Here is a 17,320-nt window from a genome sequence, read left to right on the forward strand (position 1 = left end):
GAACAATAAAAATTCAAAAGAAGAAAAACAAACTCCCGGAAGGGCCAAAATAACCTTCAAAACCGAAAAAAACAATGGCCGTCTCTTATCCACCGCCCCCCTGCCCTGAACTATCCCCCTAACCACCATGTGGACCCCAAAATTCTTAGTTAAATCCTCCCAACCCAAAAGCTTAAACGAAAAAGATAATGCTGCCATCTTACGCTGAACAACTGAGGGAGACAATTTAGACCCTTTCCATTCTTCAATCCAGTCCAACATCACACTGATATCACTTGCAAAGGAGTCCCTAGCTGCCTCTAACTTGCTCAAACACTGTAGCCATACCGCCACATACACCCTCCAATTTCCTGGAGCTACTGCTACATACAAGCGAAATTCAACTTCCCTACCAATGACTGAATCTTTCTCAAAGTAAGCTTTTTCTTTGCTAAAGCCACATCGATAGTACGGACCAAATCCACAGTCTTGTCTTCCGGCAACCGGCATTCCATTAATGCCAAGTCAATACAAATGCCCAAAAAACTAAGGATAGAAGAGGGACCTTCAGTTTTTTCACCTCAAAAAATGCAACCATCAAATCCTGGCAAACCCCACTATTAGCCAGTCCTACAAACAAAAAAATCATCCAAATAATGTATGACGGAAGGCCAACCAGCCTGTTGCTTGACCACCCATTCCACAAAGCAACTGAACTTTTCGAAGAAAGAACAGGATATGGAACAGCCCATTGGTAAGCACAAATTCAGGAAAAATTACCCCTCAAAATAACATCCCAACAGATGGTGACATATAGGGTGGACCGGGAGAAGCCTGAAAGCAGACTCAATATCAACCTTAGCCAACAATGCACCAGGGCCAGCCTCCCTAACCAAATCCAACGCCCTATCAAAAGATTCGTACCTCACCGCCGACACTTCAGTATCAATACCATCATTCACCGAAGACCCTTTAGGAAACGACAAGTGATGGATTAGTCTGAATTGACCTGGAACCTTTTTGGGGACCACACCTAAAGGTGAAACCCTCAAATTCTTAAAAGGAGGGTCCTACCCAAGGCCACCTCCTTCTGGAGCTTAGCCGCCACCACCTCAGGAAAGTCATTTGCAGATTTTAGATTACCCGGAAACCCAGCCCCAACACCCTATACGAAGGTAATACAGAAACCTGAACTGAAACCAGACAAAAGCAAATCCGCATCCCCGCCTTACCCCTATCATACCGTCTTAGCCATGCCGCCATCCTTTCTACTCTAACTGGAGTCTTGGCCTGAAGGAGCCACCTCCCCTTTTCCAAATGATTTTGCCTTTTTAAAACACTTGGGTCCAGAGTGGTTCACTCCACAATATGAGCACTCGTGTTTGTATTTACAAGCTGCTCTGAACCGGCATGTTCCTTCATTAAATTGAAAACAGAGCCCTTTTCTAAGGGCCACTGCTGTAGTTCCGGGAGCGGTACTACTACTCCCGACCCCAGACCCCCGAAAGGGCTGACCAGATCTCAATGGAGTAATCAACTCCAGCCATATCCCCTGTGATGACCAGGGTTATCCAACCCTGCGCCAGTCACTTATTTAGCACAGAAAGGGTTATCAAACCCCTTCTACTGTCACTAATATATCACAATCTAGCCACACCAGACCAGCTTGTGATTTAGTTCAGTGGGTGCAAGGGTTAAAAACACTGTGTAGTCTGTACTAGACTTAAAAGAAATGCCCAAAACTCCCCCTTTATGTCACCCACACCAAACTAACTATAATTTCTAGCTCAAAAACTGCCACCACTTATGATTTATTAAAGGGAAAATCCTAAGGAAAAACCCAGACTTACACATTAACTCTCTGAATACAATTTAGCTGAGAATAACCTAAATTATACAGTTCTAATATTCCAGTCTCTTTTAGTAACATGGTTCAATTATTAGACAAAGGCCAACACTTAATAAAGGAATTATTTATTATGCCAAAAATATTATGCAGAATGCATTATTAATAAAAAAGTTATTACAAATACAATTTCACACAGCAAACAGGTTAAAATAAAAAAAGAAGAAAAACAGATTGAATACTTTAATAGTCTCAAGATCTGCGCCTGGGGATTGGCATGAAGCAATGGTCCTTACCAGTGTTAATTTCGTCGACTAAAACTAGACTAAAATGAGTATAAAACTAAAGAAATTCTGATGACTAAAATACGACTAAAACTAAAATGGCATTTTAGTCAAAAGACTATGACTAAAACTAAATTAAAATGAAATTTTATTTAAAAGACTATGACTAAAACTAAATCAAAATTTGCTGACAAAAACATTTTATTCAAAGTGTTATAATCAATCCATATCTAATTACTGTTCTTTTGTCAAATTTATGAAACTTAATTTTAATAAATTTTAAGATAAATCAAAACATGTTATATACCACAACAGTTCAATCTGTATTGCATGTTCAAACTTTAATACTATAAATACAGTGAGTGCAGAATTATTAGGCAAGTTGTATTTTTGAGGATTAATTTTATTATTGAACAACAACCATGTTCTCAATGAACCCAAAAAACTCATTAATATCAAAGCTGAATAGTTTTGGAAGTAGTTTTTAGTTTGTTTTTAGTTATAGCTATTTTAGGGGGATATATGTGTGTGCAGGTGACTATTACTGTGCATAATTATTAGGCAACTTAACAAAAAACAAATATATACCCATTTCAATTATTTATTTTTACCAGTGAAACCAATATAACATCTCAACATTCACAAATATACATTTCTGACATTCAAAAACAAAACAAAAACAAATCAGTGACCAATATAGCCACCTTTCTTTGCAAGGACACTCAAAAGCCTGCCATCCATGGATTCTGTCAGTGTTTTGATCTGTTCACCATCAACATTGCGTGCAGCAGCAACCACAGCCTCCCAGACACTGTTCAGAGAGGTGTACTGTTTTCCCTCCTTGTAAATCTCATATTTGATGATGGACCACAGGTTCTCAATGGGGTTCAGATCAGGTGAACAAGGAGGCCATGTCATTAGATTTTCTTCTTTTATACCCTTTCTTGCCAGCCACGCTGTGGAGTACTTGGACGCGTGTGATGGAGCATTGTCCTGCATGAAAATCATGTTTTTCTTGAAGGATGCAGACTTCTTCCTGTACCACTGCTTGAAGAAGGTGTCTTCCAGAAACTGGCAGTAGGACTGGGAGTTGAGCTTGACTCCATCCTCAACCCGAAAAGGCCCCACAAGCTCATCTTTGATTATACCAGCCCAAACCAGTACTCCACCTCCACCTTGCTGGCATCTGAGTCGGACTGGAGCTCTCTGCCCTTTACCAATCCAGCCACGGGCCCATCCATCTGGCCCATCAAGACTCACTCTCATTTCATCAGTCCATAAAACCTTAGAAAAATCAGTCTTGAGATATTTCTTGGCCCAGTCTTGACATTTCAGCTTGTGTGTCTTGTTCAGTGGTGGTCGTCTTTCAGCCTTTCTTACCTTGGCCATGTCTCTGAGTATTGCACACCTTGTGCTTTTGGGCACTCCAGTGATGTTGCAGCTCTGAAATATGGCCAAACTGGTGGCAGGTGGCATCTTGGCAGTTGCACGCTTGACTTTTCTCAGTTCATGGGCAGTTATTTTGCGCCTTGGTTTTTCCACACGCTTCTTGCGACCCTGTTGACTATTTTGAATGAGACGCTTGATTGTTCGATGATCACGCTTCAGAAGCTTTGCAATTTTAAGAGTACTGCATCCCTCTGCAAGATATCTCACTATTTTTGACTTTTCTGAGCCTGTCAAGTCCTTCTTTTGACCCATTTTGCCAAAGGAAAGGAAGTTGCCTAATAATTATGCACACCTGATATAGGGTGTTGATGTCACTAGACCACACCCCTTCTCATTACAGAGATGCACATCACCTAATATGCTTAATTGGTAGTAGGCTTTCGAGCCTATACAGCTTGGAGTAAGACAACATGCATAAAGAGAATGATGTGGTCAAAATACTCATTTGCCTAATAATTCTGCACTCCCTGTAAAAACAGGTTAATAAACCTTTACTACAGGAGTATATAATGAGTTTGGAAGTTCTAGAGCAGAGCAGAGCAGAATTTGTGAACAATCAATTGATTCTTCCTATAGAAATAAGCATAAGCCACGACGAGTATGGGTTTAAGTTATGTTGTGCTTGTGCTAGCTGCAGAAACTTTTTGTTATGTTGAGCTACTTGATACTTGTTTTAATTAATAACAGAGAACTGTTAAAGTTTTTATATTGGGTAATATGTGCAATACAGCCAATACAGTTTTGTTTTTTTATATTTTAAAGTTGCACCTCTGTTTGTTTATGAAACTTGGATTAATTTAATTTTAAGTTTAATAAAGTTGTTATATATCACAATGGCTAAATCTGTGTCTGTATTGCATGTTTAAACCTTAATACCATAAATAATAATAGATGTTATGTTTACTCCTGGAGTATGTAATCAGTTTGCAAATGATAGAGAAATGCTTAAATAATGCATTACACTTTAACTAAACCCCTTAGATTTTAGACAACTAAAATCTATTGGAGATTTAGTCGACTAAAATATACTGGAGATTCATTCGACTAAAACTAGACTAAAACTAAAACAATTCAGATGACTAAAATACGACTAAAACTAAAATGGCATTTTAGTCAAAAGACTAAAACTAAGACTAAATCGAAATTTGCTGTCAAAATTAACACTGGTCCTTACTCTGTAGAACAGCTCCCCTTGTAAGAATGACAATTTTACATGTTGAAACATCAAACTTTATACAACTTTCAGGAGATCAGGTTTCTTCTCAGTCCTTTTTGCAGGGGCTAGGAAACCCCTTACCATTTACGACCTTATCAGTTTCTGTGACTGAGGCACTGTTTTCTATCATGCCCTCTGCTGACAGTCTGAGCCATAAAGCTCTATCCTGTGTATACTACAAAGCATTTATGAGGCTCCTGGCACTTCAAAGAAACACAAACAAGCACAGAACACAATTCTTCTTGAAAAGCAAATAAATGTTTTTAGTTCACAAACTAAACAGAATTAATCCCTTAGCAGCTAAATCCTGAGGTATTCGTGACATCCCCATATCCCTTTCATCCCACCTCATTAACGGCTAGACAGCCATCCTTTACCATCATATTTCATCATATTTCCACCAAGCAAGGCCGCCATAAGTACGGCAGGCCCCCACCACCTCATAACAGAACAAGGAAGAACACAACTCAGGGCTCTTCTCCCCCACCACACTCGCCAAGATACAAAAAGCTTTTGACCAATTAAACAAGTCTTAGGCAACTTCCTGTAGCTTTTCTTCTGCTCCTCCTTCTTAGCCGAGTCCCCTTTAGAATCCTCTTTAATATCAATAAACTGATCTACCGGGAGCACGGAGAAAATCTCCACAAACTCCCGCCTCCAGATCTTCTCCTTAACCTCCTTAGACAAATGAATCCCCAAAAGGCCCACCGAACATAAACACGGCCGCCTAAAAGCCTATTCCAAAACTTTAACGACCGGCCCACTAGCACTCGTATTACCCGACAAAACTGAACCCGTCCATTCCTGGGACCCAGCCCGGGGGTGCCACACTCTGCGACACCCATACACCCACATGACCCGACAAACCAACAGAAGCCCCACTCACACTACTCTGTTGCCCACTTTCCAATTGCGCAGCTAACTCCTTCAAGCCTTTCAACACGGACTCACACCTAACATCACCAGATGCACTCCCCTTAGGCACTGAACATGCCATGATACTCTCACCTGTGTTACCATGAACCTTGCTAGCCTCCACTCCAGGTACGGCATCACTCCTACTCTCCTGCCACTTCGAGTCTGAGCCCCGACTAACTTCTCTTCCACTCGGAATCTTCTTGTCCCTGCCGCTTCTCCTCTCAGGGGATCTTGACCTTCTGGTCCAACCCCTCACCCCCGTATGCCTATCCAGAGTGCCCCAAACAGATGAATCAACAGCTTCCTGCCTCCTATAATAAGCCAAGGGTGATCAGGATCTCACCCGCTGCCAGGAAACCGGAATCCTGCTCCTGCTCTCCTGCCTCCTCCTTTCCCTGTGTTGAGAGGATGCATCTACCCTATTAAACTCCACTGGACCACCAACCCCCAAGTTTTCCCCCCTAAAACTCCTCTCTGCACTAGCCCTAACTGAAGCTTCCCTAGACCCTCTCTCCACACTATACCTACCCCCCGTCTCCCCAACCCCCCCACTCCCCCACCTAGGTACCAACTCCTGCAGCAGCTGCATCAAGGCAGCCAGGTCCCCTACCTGGTCCGCCGTCACCGGTCCACAAATTGAAGGCTGCAAATCTTCTTCTTCCGCAAAATCACTGTAGTGTTCGTTAACCCACAGTGAGTCAATATCTGTATGTGAAGGAAAAACCACACCATCAGTACTCCTCTCCAATGCTGAAACCTCTGCCATCTCCAAATTTGCAGAAAAATAAACATTAGAATGCCTACTGGCAACCCCCATATGCTCCCTTCCCCTACTACCTCTCACATTACCCCTCAATCTGCCCCCCTTCTGCCTGTCCTCCTTACATTAATCCGCCCCTAACCCCTCTACCTCTAACTAATGATTCCCCACCTGCAACCCTCTCCACAGTCTGTGCTTCCCCACTTCCAGTTCCAGAAGAATGTCCTCCTAGGCCCAAACCAGACGTTTCCATGTCCTGGAGCCTATTCCTACTGATGTCTAAACATGCCGCTACCTGGTGACTAACAAAATCACCTCTCAGCCGTACCCGTGTCATCTTTTAGTTCAGTGAACACCACAGTTCATTATCTATTGTACCTCTCACAAGTACACTGAACTATTAGACTTGTTGAAACTTCCACATATTGAATTTTTGGTATAATTTTTTACACATTACACTTTATATTATAATTAACAATCACCCTTATAATTATTAAATCACCTTTATAATTATCTCTTAGTAGTCACATTAACTATTTATTATCATCAACTATTATTAATATTATTATTATTAATTTATTTTCTTTTTGGTCGTTTCTTTTATTCACATATATTATCTTTGATATGGATATATTCACCACCAGAGATAATTTACTTAACTCCACTGATGAACTAATCACCACAAATAAGATCACTAACAATACACTAATAGAAACAGAATTGAATATAAGTCTAGATAGTTTAGACAATTTACTGACTAAAGAAATTAAGATTAATACTGAATTAAAATTTATGCAGAAATATGTGAAACTAGGAATTGTCCCTAGAGCCCTACGTTTAAAGAAAGATTGCACGTTTGAATTGAACACTATGTTCAAACAAGAGTGGTATGATATTCTGGAAAAAGCATCACAAGATCTAATAGGAGTCATTATCAAAGCTAGAACTCTGGCACTAGACACTTTAGGGGAAGATATATTAAAACAAAAATATTCCTGACACAAAGAAGAAAGACACTGTTTATAATAGTAAACAAAAAGAACTGATTAAAAAATTAGAATTACAAAGTGAAATATTGAAAACAAAGTGGGGTAAATTCCAGAGAGATCAGGAAGACTATGACACAGAGAGCATAATTGGGTAAGAACGTGAAAACATTAAGAGAAATGTGATCCTTTTTATTAAAAAGAAAGAAAATCATATGATAGAGAATAATGAATTAGAATTAAATTCTCCACAATATACAATGAAAGGAGAAAAGATGCAAACAAATAAAAGAAGTAAGATAGGATTGAGAGAGGATCTAAATGGCCATAGGACCAACACAGAGAAAGAATCAACAATACAAAATGGTAATAATTACAACTGGAGATATCAAAATCCCAATTACAATGGTTCAAATAGATCATTCAACAGAATGAACTTTAATCATTACAACTATAACCAAGGTTATAAATATCAAAGAAACTTTAATCAGAGATCTGAACCTTATGGATATAAAGAGTCTAACTATCCACAATAGAGAGAATTCAGAGATTATGAAAATAGGAACTATGAACATAGGGAACCTAATCACTATAGACATAATAACTATAATTATTATGATACCAGACAAAACGAATATATAGACTATATTTATAGACTATAGGAAAAATTATAATGGGAAGAATAACCCCACAGAGAACCCAAATAGGAGAACAAATCAGACTGATAGATGTCCTAACTATAGAGATAGGAATTATAGAACAGATATTGAGTGGATGATTCCAACACAAAATAGATATGAACCATTAGAAGATGGAAATAATTACACCAATATGATGAGTGAAGAACCCAGTACATCAAATGATTTTTTTATAATTAGGCAGAGAACGTACACACAATCCCCCAAAAGGAAAGAGAAGAAGAGAGGTAACAGAGGTAGAGGAAAGGGAAAATTTATTGTAAACAATGAACCAAATAGCAGTACAAATAGTGAAAGAGATAAGAAAAAGAATCAGACACAAGGTATATTTAATATAAGTGGTATTAGTTTGACAGAACAGCAGGAGAACATATTAAGTAAGGGGCTGTCCTTTGCTCCGTCGACAAAACAATACATTTGTACACCTAATCAATATTAACCAATTTGTAAGAAAGTTAACCTTAAAAAAGTATTTTATTAAAAATCCAATTATGAAAAATTCAGGTCAGGTTAAACAATATATTAAAACGTCGGAAGAATTCATGCATACTAACTTTAAACAGAAATCCACCTTTTTTCCAAGCTATGAGAAAGGAAGCTTCATTGAATCATTTGAAAAACTGGTCAAACAAGAAATAGATTCAATAGATCCGTCTAAAGATAAAAATATGAACTGGAATTTAACTTTAAAAGAAAAAGAGGTATTAAGAGATTTACAAAAAAAGAGAAGATTTAGTGCTCAAACAGGCGGATAAGAGTGGACGGGTAGTGATTATGAACAAAGACTACTATCTAGAAGAGGCCCATAGACTATTAGATGATTCAAATACCTATTTCAATGATTCAGAATTAATTTTTTTGGTGATAAAGAACTTTAGAACACCAATTTTTTACTTTATACCAAAAATTCATAAAAATCTACAACGTCCACCAGGACGCCCAATAATTTCAGGAATAGAGTCTATAACTTCTAATTTATCACACTATATAGACCATTTTTTACAGAATTATGTTAATGAATTACCTTCTTACCTGGCAGACTCTACACACTTTCTTAATATTTTGGACACTGTGAAGTGGGAGAGTAATTATATACTTGTCACTTGTGACGTTAGCTCATTATATACCAACATACAGCATAATTTAGGTCTATTAGCAGTCGAATATTATTTACAATTGGACACTAATATGCCTACAATACAATGTAAATTTATATTAGATTGTATAGAGTTCATTCTAAATAAAAATTATTTTAAATTTGATGATAAATATTTTCTGCATATACAGGGAACGGCTATGGGCACAAGATTCGCACCCAGTTATGCAAATTTATTTTTGGGCTACTTCGAAAAGAGTTTTTTTGAAGGTGGCCCATGGGGTGCAAATCTTGTGCTCTATAGACGCTATATAGATGATTTGTTTGTTATATGGAGGGGTGATTCAGAATTACTGAATTTATTTATAGAAGATCTGAACACTAACAACCTTGGCTTAAGTTTTACTCATGAATCAAGTAATAAGAAAATTAATTTTTTGGATATTGAAGTTGAAATTATTAACGATGAGATAAAGACCAGAACTTTTTTCAGGAAAGTCGACTCCAACAATTATATAGATTCAAAAAGTTGCCATCATAAAACATGGAAAAATAATATACCCAAAGGCCAACTTCTCAGAGTAAAGAAAAACTGTACAGAGCCTTCAGGTTATGAACAACAGTCCAGAATCCTAATTGATAGATTCAAGCAAAAAGGTTATAATGGAGATAAAATTGAACAAATGGCTGAAACCATTAAGGAGGTAGATAGGAGCACTCTATTAAAAAGAGAAAGAAAAGGTAACAAGAAGGAGATTAACGACCAAATATTAGAAGTACCAATAATTGCCACATATTCAGCACAACATAGGATATTTGAAAAAATTGTAAAAAACACTGGCCTTTACTTTTAAAAGACCCAATAATTGGACATACACTTGGGAGGAATCCTAAATTAATTTATAAAAAAAGCGAGAAACTATAAGAATTTGCTAGCTCCCAGTGAGTACAAAAATAAAAAAAATATCACTAAATGGAAATGTTAAAGACCTTAAAGGAAACTTGATTGAAGGTTTTTTCCCATGTCAGCAATGCAAGTATTGCAAATTCAGTACTAAATTAAAAAGTATAAAATCAGATAAATTAGGTAAACCTTTTAAAATAAATGGAATAATAAGATGTTCTGATATGAATGTAATATATCTTGTACAATGTAGTTGCAATCTGAAATATTTTGGTCAAACTAGTTGGAAGTTAAGAGACTGTATAAGGAAACATCTACTGGGGATTGAACATAATAGGGAAGACACAAATCTATATAGACATTTCTTGGAAGTACATCAAGGAAAAACTGATGACTTTAAGTTCTGGGGCATTAAGACAATAGAACAGGGTGGCAGACAAGGTAATATGGAAGATAAATTACTAAAACAAGAAGCAGAGATGATTTATAATTTCAGTACACTAGCACCCACAGGTCTAAACAGTGAACTAGATCTTAATTTCATTATGAAATAGCTGTCATTTTTACAGAATAATATTATTAGGGAGTTAGTAAGAAATTCTCTGATTTATATCTAATTTTTGATATAGTATAGAATTTATCTATCATAAATGAATGTTTAATTAATCCACCCCTTGTGTAATACACCTTGAATTAAATTTAGGACAGCTTTTTTGTAGGTCTATTTAAAAAAAAAAAAAAAAATGTTTACAAAATGTTTATAATCAATTTTATGAGGGTAAATTTGGTTTATAGTTTAGAATTTATAGCTTTGAAGAAATTGGTAATAATAAGTAATATGACTTTAAGAAAACGGCTAGTACAAATAAGTTGTAATATAATCACCACTATCTTTTAAGAAATGAGAGCTGTTATTCTAAAGAAGCGGTTAATTTGCTGAAATATTAACATTTATATGTTGGGATGAGTGCTATTTCCACAAATTTAAATATACCAAGAAGATTGAGCAGAAAGTTAATATCGCTAAGTGAAGAAAGGGTTAAATAGCCCTATAAAAAGGAGGAGCTGTAAAAGAAGAACATCTTGATAAAGGCTCTGAGCAGCTGAAACGCGTAGACGTTCTATTTCACGGCTCCTAATTATCTGGACATATACCGAGGATCAACTCCCATAACCAATTAATTCAACGCTGCACAAATTGTTTGTAATAAAGCGGTAGGAATTTGGAAAGAGATCAGTGGTTTAACTTTTTGAATAAGTGCGCGCACTTCACCTCCTTGAACCGATTGGACGCAAGATCCATGCAATACCCACTGACTAAGAGAGTTATCAGTCTTGTGAGCACGCCGAAGAAACAGTGAGTACTTCACAGTGTGAATATAAATCACATCACCGGCACTCCGAATAGTGACTACGATGATTGTAACACTTGCATAGGAGACATTGGAAGTTTGTTATTATTGGGAACACATCAGTAACCTTTTATCAGTAACTTTGTATCTATGATTTTCAGATATTAACACTGCACACAAATTAATGTGGTTACCCAGACACACTTATACCCAAAAAGGACTGCTCTTATATAAAAGGGTGAATTTACCAATGCATTGACCAACAAGAGCAACACATGTATCAACTGTCGATCTCACTAACAGAAGCTATCTAAATACACGTCTGCAGTGACTATCTGATTTTTAATGTTTAGTAACCGCTTTAGAAAACGTAATTTGCATAGTCAGTATTAGCCGCTATAATTAACCTTTGGAATTTTTACTGATTATTTTAAGTGAATTTGTAGAATTTCATTTTTATTTGTGTTATAAGTTTAGGTACTTTAATGTCAATTTTATTTGTTGTCAGGCGCTACAATAAGTGTATTAGGACATGGGTGTCGTTAATTTCTATTGAATGTTTTTTATATAGTACTATTTTTAGCATTGCTAATTGACTATTTGTAGGTCTATGTCTATATACTTTATTAATTAAAATATTTTGTATAATTGTGCCGTCACTGCTTATTTATAATAAGCCTTATTTATTAGAGGTAACCGGTATAATTTATCTGAGGTAACCATTACAGATTATATAATCTTGTCAATCTGCATTTAGACATTTAAGTTCTGTATTACACATTCAGTTCTATATCACACAGTAAGCCCTGAGGCGCCACCAACCCCCTAATCTTGTATTCTCTTGCCTCTATGATCGCACACTGTGAGAAGTGCGATCAGTGAGTTGGCCAGTACTGTGCTCTTTTAGTTCAGTGAACACCACCGTTCATTATCTATAGAGCAAACTGACAGGAGCCCACTCAGTGCAATAAAAAGTTATTTGAATTATAGCAGTAGTAATATATCTAAAATATGAACTATCAGTAGTTCTAACATTCGTTTAATGCAATAGTATTTCTTATGCTTTCTTTAAATGTAGTATTTTAATTCTGCAATATTCGAAATAGAAACATTTGAATTGATATATTTGTATATATTAAGTTTCAATTTACTAAATTCCCTATCACATGAACTATTTAGTTTCTGAATAGTATTTGTTAAATTGAAAGTTACATTTGAAATTTCAAATGTGGACATTCAATCTAATTATGAACATTCGAATTCTAAAGTGACATTCGAAAACTGTAAATAGCATTTGATTATAGAATTTTTAAGAATATTCGTTCTTATCAACATTTAATTATCTAAATCGAATTTCTACAATAACATTCGTTCTAACATTTGAATTAGAATGTAAACACATTCACCCATCCCTATTAAATTTAGGTCCAATTCACTTTCCAATTCTTCATTTTTGAATAGTGATTCTCTTTTGATAAATGCCAAAATATGCATAACTGAATAAATTACACTGTGAGACTCAAAATTAACAATATCTAATCATCTTTAAATGAAACATACCTGTATATCAGTAAAAATATATAAACAGAGATAGATATAGGAAACAAGAGAGGCGCATGTGTGTACCAGTAACACAATAGAAAGAACCCAGATAAGACCCTTCTTTCTATTGTGTTACTGGTACACACATGTGCCTCTCCTGTTTCCTATATCTTTCTAGATTTCATGACATCTAATTGTGAGGAGAGAGCAGCCTTCTATCAAATATCGGGTCCCATCAGGTGGACCTTACGATATAAGTGCAAATTACACCAAGAGACTCACGATCATTTTATGTATATGTTTATGTACATTTTCAATATGACTGTCATTTGAATTTATTTTTATAGGTAGTTTCTAACAAAAACAATATATATATATATATATATATATATATATATATACATATATATATATACAGTTCTGTTTTTACAGGTACATTGTTACCATTGATTTATACATAGAAATATTGGTATATGCACATATTGCATTAGACTTATATAGCGCCACCTATCTTTAGTCAGACATTAGTGACTTTGTGTATTAAAATATATAAACAACTTGGGTTCCAGATTATTATTAAAATAAGTAAAAATGAATGACAACAAAAGTGCATATAGCTTAAATTGCGATTAATACATATTACTAAAGCTCCCTCACCAGTACAGACTAACTATAAAGCATCTATCAAATCATGAGAACAGTTGTTATCTGCTGGTAGTAAAACCCCATAGGTGCATTCCAGCCCCAAAAGAGTTGTCAATGATAGCAGTGCATGAAATTTCCCAGTAAGTAACAGTAAATATCTATGATATCACTGGTATCTATACAGCTGGGACAGGAAATGCAAATTGAAACTCGCAAGTTGAAGAATACTGGACAGAAGTTAATATGTCATACACATAGTACAAATGTAAATAAATAATAGATATAGTTTCACCATAAGCAATAATAAAGGGATTTGGCACGTGTGCAAACAATAAAAGGGGGCACATGTCCTAAAATACTAGATATATAATAGATATAGTTTCACCATAAGCAATAATAAAGGGATTTGGCACGTGTGCAAACAATAAAAGGGGGCACATGTCCTAAAATACTAGCACTAAATGATGGGTTGGGAAACAAACTTTCAAAAAGTTATAAAGGCTCAAATACATTTTACAGTTACACTTAGACATGTGTGTTTCGTTTCGGCCGAATTTAGTTTTCGGACGAATTTTGGCTAATTCAAGGATTCAAATGCATCCGAATTTCCGAATCAGAAAATCCCGAAAAATTCCGAAAATAAATAAATCAGTTTCCGAATTTTCGGATCCATTATTCATTTTCAGAATTTTTAATTGTTCTAATTTAAACCGCAGTTCCCGACATCGCCGACACTAACTAAATCACTAAGCAAAGCTATTAACCCCTAAACTGCAGTTCCCCAACATCGCCGACACTAAGTAAATCACTAAATAAAGCTATTAACCCCTAAACAGCAGTTCCCCGGCACTAACTAAACCTATTAACCGCTAAACCGCCGTTCCCAAACATCGCCAACACTAACTAAACCTATTAACCCCTAAACCGCAGTTCCCGAACATCGCCAAAACTAACTAAACCTATTAACCCCTAAACCGCAGTTCCCAAACTTGAACTTAACCTATTAACCCCTAAACCGCAGTTCCCAAACATCGCCGGCACAAATTAAACCTATTAACACCCTAAACCACAGTTCCCAAACATCGCAGACACTAACTAAACCTATTAACCCCTAAACTGCAGTTCCCAAACATCACCGACACTAACTAAACCTATTAACCCCTAAACCGCCGTACACCCACATCACCAAAACTAACTAAACCTATTAAACCCTAAACCGCCTGCCCCCACATCGCAACAACCTAAATTAAACTATATTAACCCCTTAACCTAACACCCCCTAACTTTAACATAATTAAAATAGACCTAAATTAAAGTTACAATTATTAACAAACTACCTGTGAATTAAAAATAAAACCTAAGCTCGCTACAATATAACTATTTACTAACTACATAGTTAAAATAAATACAAACTTACCTGTGAAATAAAAATAAATAAAACCTAAGCTAGCTACAGTATAACTATTTACTAACTACATAGTTAAAATAAATGCAAACTTACCTGTGAAATAAAAATAAAACCTAAGCTTACACTAATAAAACCTAACATTACAAAAATAAAAAACCTAACATTACAAAAAAATTAAAACAACAATTACAAAAAATAATAAACACTGCAATTACAAAAAATTAAAAAAACACCATTTCAAAAAATAACAAACATACGCCTAGATTACGAGTTTTGCGTTAGAAGCTGTGCAGTGCTAACGAGCAGTTTATGCTCACCGCTCACTTACAGACAGCGCTGGTATTACGGGTTTTTAGAAACCCGGCGTTAATCGCAAAAAAGTGAGTGAAGAGCAAAATTTTGCTCCACATCTCACCTCAATACCAGCGCTGCTTACGTTAGCGGTGAGCTGGCTAAATGTGCTTGTGCACGATTTCCCCATAGGAATCAATGGGGGAGAACCGACTGAATAAAAACCTAACACCTTCAAAAAAGCAGCATAAAGCTCCTAACGCAGCCCCATTGATTCCTATGGGGAAATAAAAGTTATGTCTACACCTAACACCCTAACATGAACCCCAAGTCTAAACACCCCTAATCTTACACTTATTAACCCTTAATCTGCCGCCCCCGACATCACCGCCACCTACATTATATTAGTAACCCCTAATCTGCTGCTCCGGACACCCCCGCCACCTACATTATAGTTATGAACCCCTAATCTGCCGAACCCTACATTCTATTACAGCCAATAGAATGCCAGCTCAATCCTATTGGCTGATTGGAACTTCAATCCTATTGGCTGATTGCATCAGCCAATAGGATTTTTTCTACCTTAATTCCGATTGGCTGATAGAATTCTATCAGCCAATCAGAATTGAAGGGACGCCATCTTGGATGACGTCATTTAAAGGAACCTTCATTCAGTCGTCGGCCTTGAAAAGAAGAGGATGCTCCGCGTCGGATGTCTTGAAGATAGAAGATGCCATCTGGATGAAGACTTCTGCCCGTCTGGAGGACCACTTCTGCCTGGTTGGATGAAGACTTCTCCCGGCTTCGTTGAGGACTTTGGCTCGGTTGGGTGAAGATGTCTCCCAGTAAGGTGATCTTCAGGGGGTTAGTGTTAGTTTTTTTTAAGGGGGGATTGGGTGGGTTTTAGAGTAGGGTTGGTTGTGTGAGTGGTGGGTTTTAATGTTGGGGGGGTATTTGTACTTTTTTTTTACAGGTAAAAGAGCTGAATACTTTGGGGCAATGCCCCGCAAAGGGCCCTTTTAAGGGCTATTTGTAATTTAGTGTAGGGTAGTGTTTTTTTTTTATTTTGGGGGGCTTTTTTATTTTGTTAGGGGGATTAGAGTAGGTGTATTTAGTTTAAAAATCTTGTAATTTCTTTATTATTTTCTGTAATTTAGTGGGGGTTTTTTCGTACTTTAGATAATTTTATTTAATTGTAATTAATTGTATTTAATTTAGTTAATTTATTTAATTATAGTGTAGTGTTAGGTGTTAGTGTAACTTAGGTTAGGTTTTATTTTACAGTTAAATTTGTCTTTATTTTAACTAGGTAGTTAGTAAATAGTTAATAACTATTTAATAACTATTCTACCTAGTTAAAATAAATACAAAGTTGCCTGTAAAATAAAAATAAACCCTAAGCTAGCTACAATGTAACTATTAGTTATATTGTAGCTATTTTAGGGTTTATTTTATAGGTAAGTATTTAGTTTTAAATAGGAATTATTTAGTTAATTGTAGTAATTTATTTAAATAATTAATTTATTTAGATTTATTGTAATTATATTTGTTAGGGGGGGGATAGGGTTAGGGTTAGACTTAGGTTTAGGTGTTAATACATTTAATATAGTGGCAGCGACGTTGGGGGCGGCAGATTAGGGGTTAATAAATGTAGGTAGGTGGCGGCGATGTTAGGGATGGCAGATTAGGGGTTAATAATATTTAACTAGTGTTTGCGACGCGGGAGTGCGGTGGTTTAGGGGTTAATATATTTATTATATTGGCGGCGATGTCCGGTTCGGCAGATTAGGGGTTAAAATATTTATTTTAGTGTTTGTGATGTGGGGGACCTCGGTTTAGGGGTTAATAGGTAGTTTATGGGTGTTAGTGTACTTTTTAGCACTTTAGTTAAGAGTTTTATGCTACGGCGTTGTAGTGTAAAACTCTTAACTACTGACTTTTAAATG

Source organism: Bombina bombina, chromosome 2 (assembly GCF_027579735.1).
Source record: "Bombina bombina isolate aBomBom1 chromosome 2, aBomBom1.pri, whole genome shotgun sequence".
NCBI lineage: Eukaryota > Metazoa > Chordata > Amphibia > Anura > Bombinatoridae > Bombina > Bombina bombina.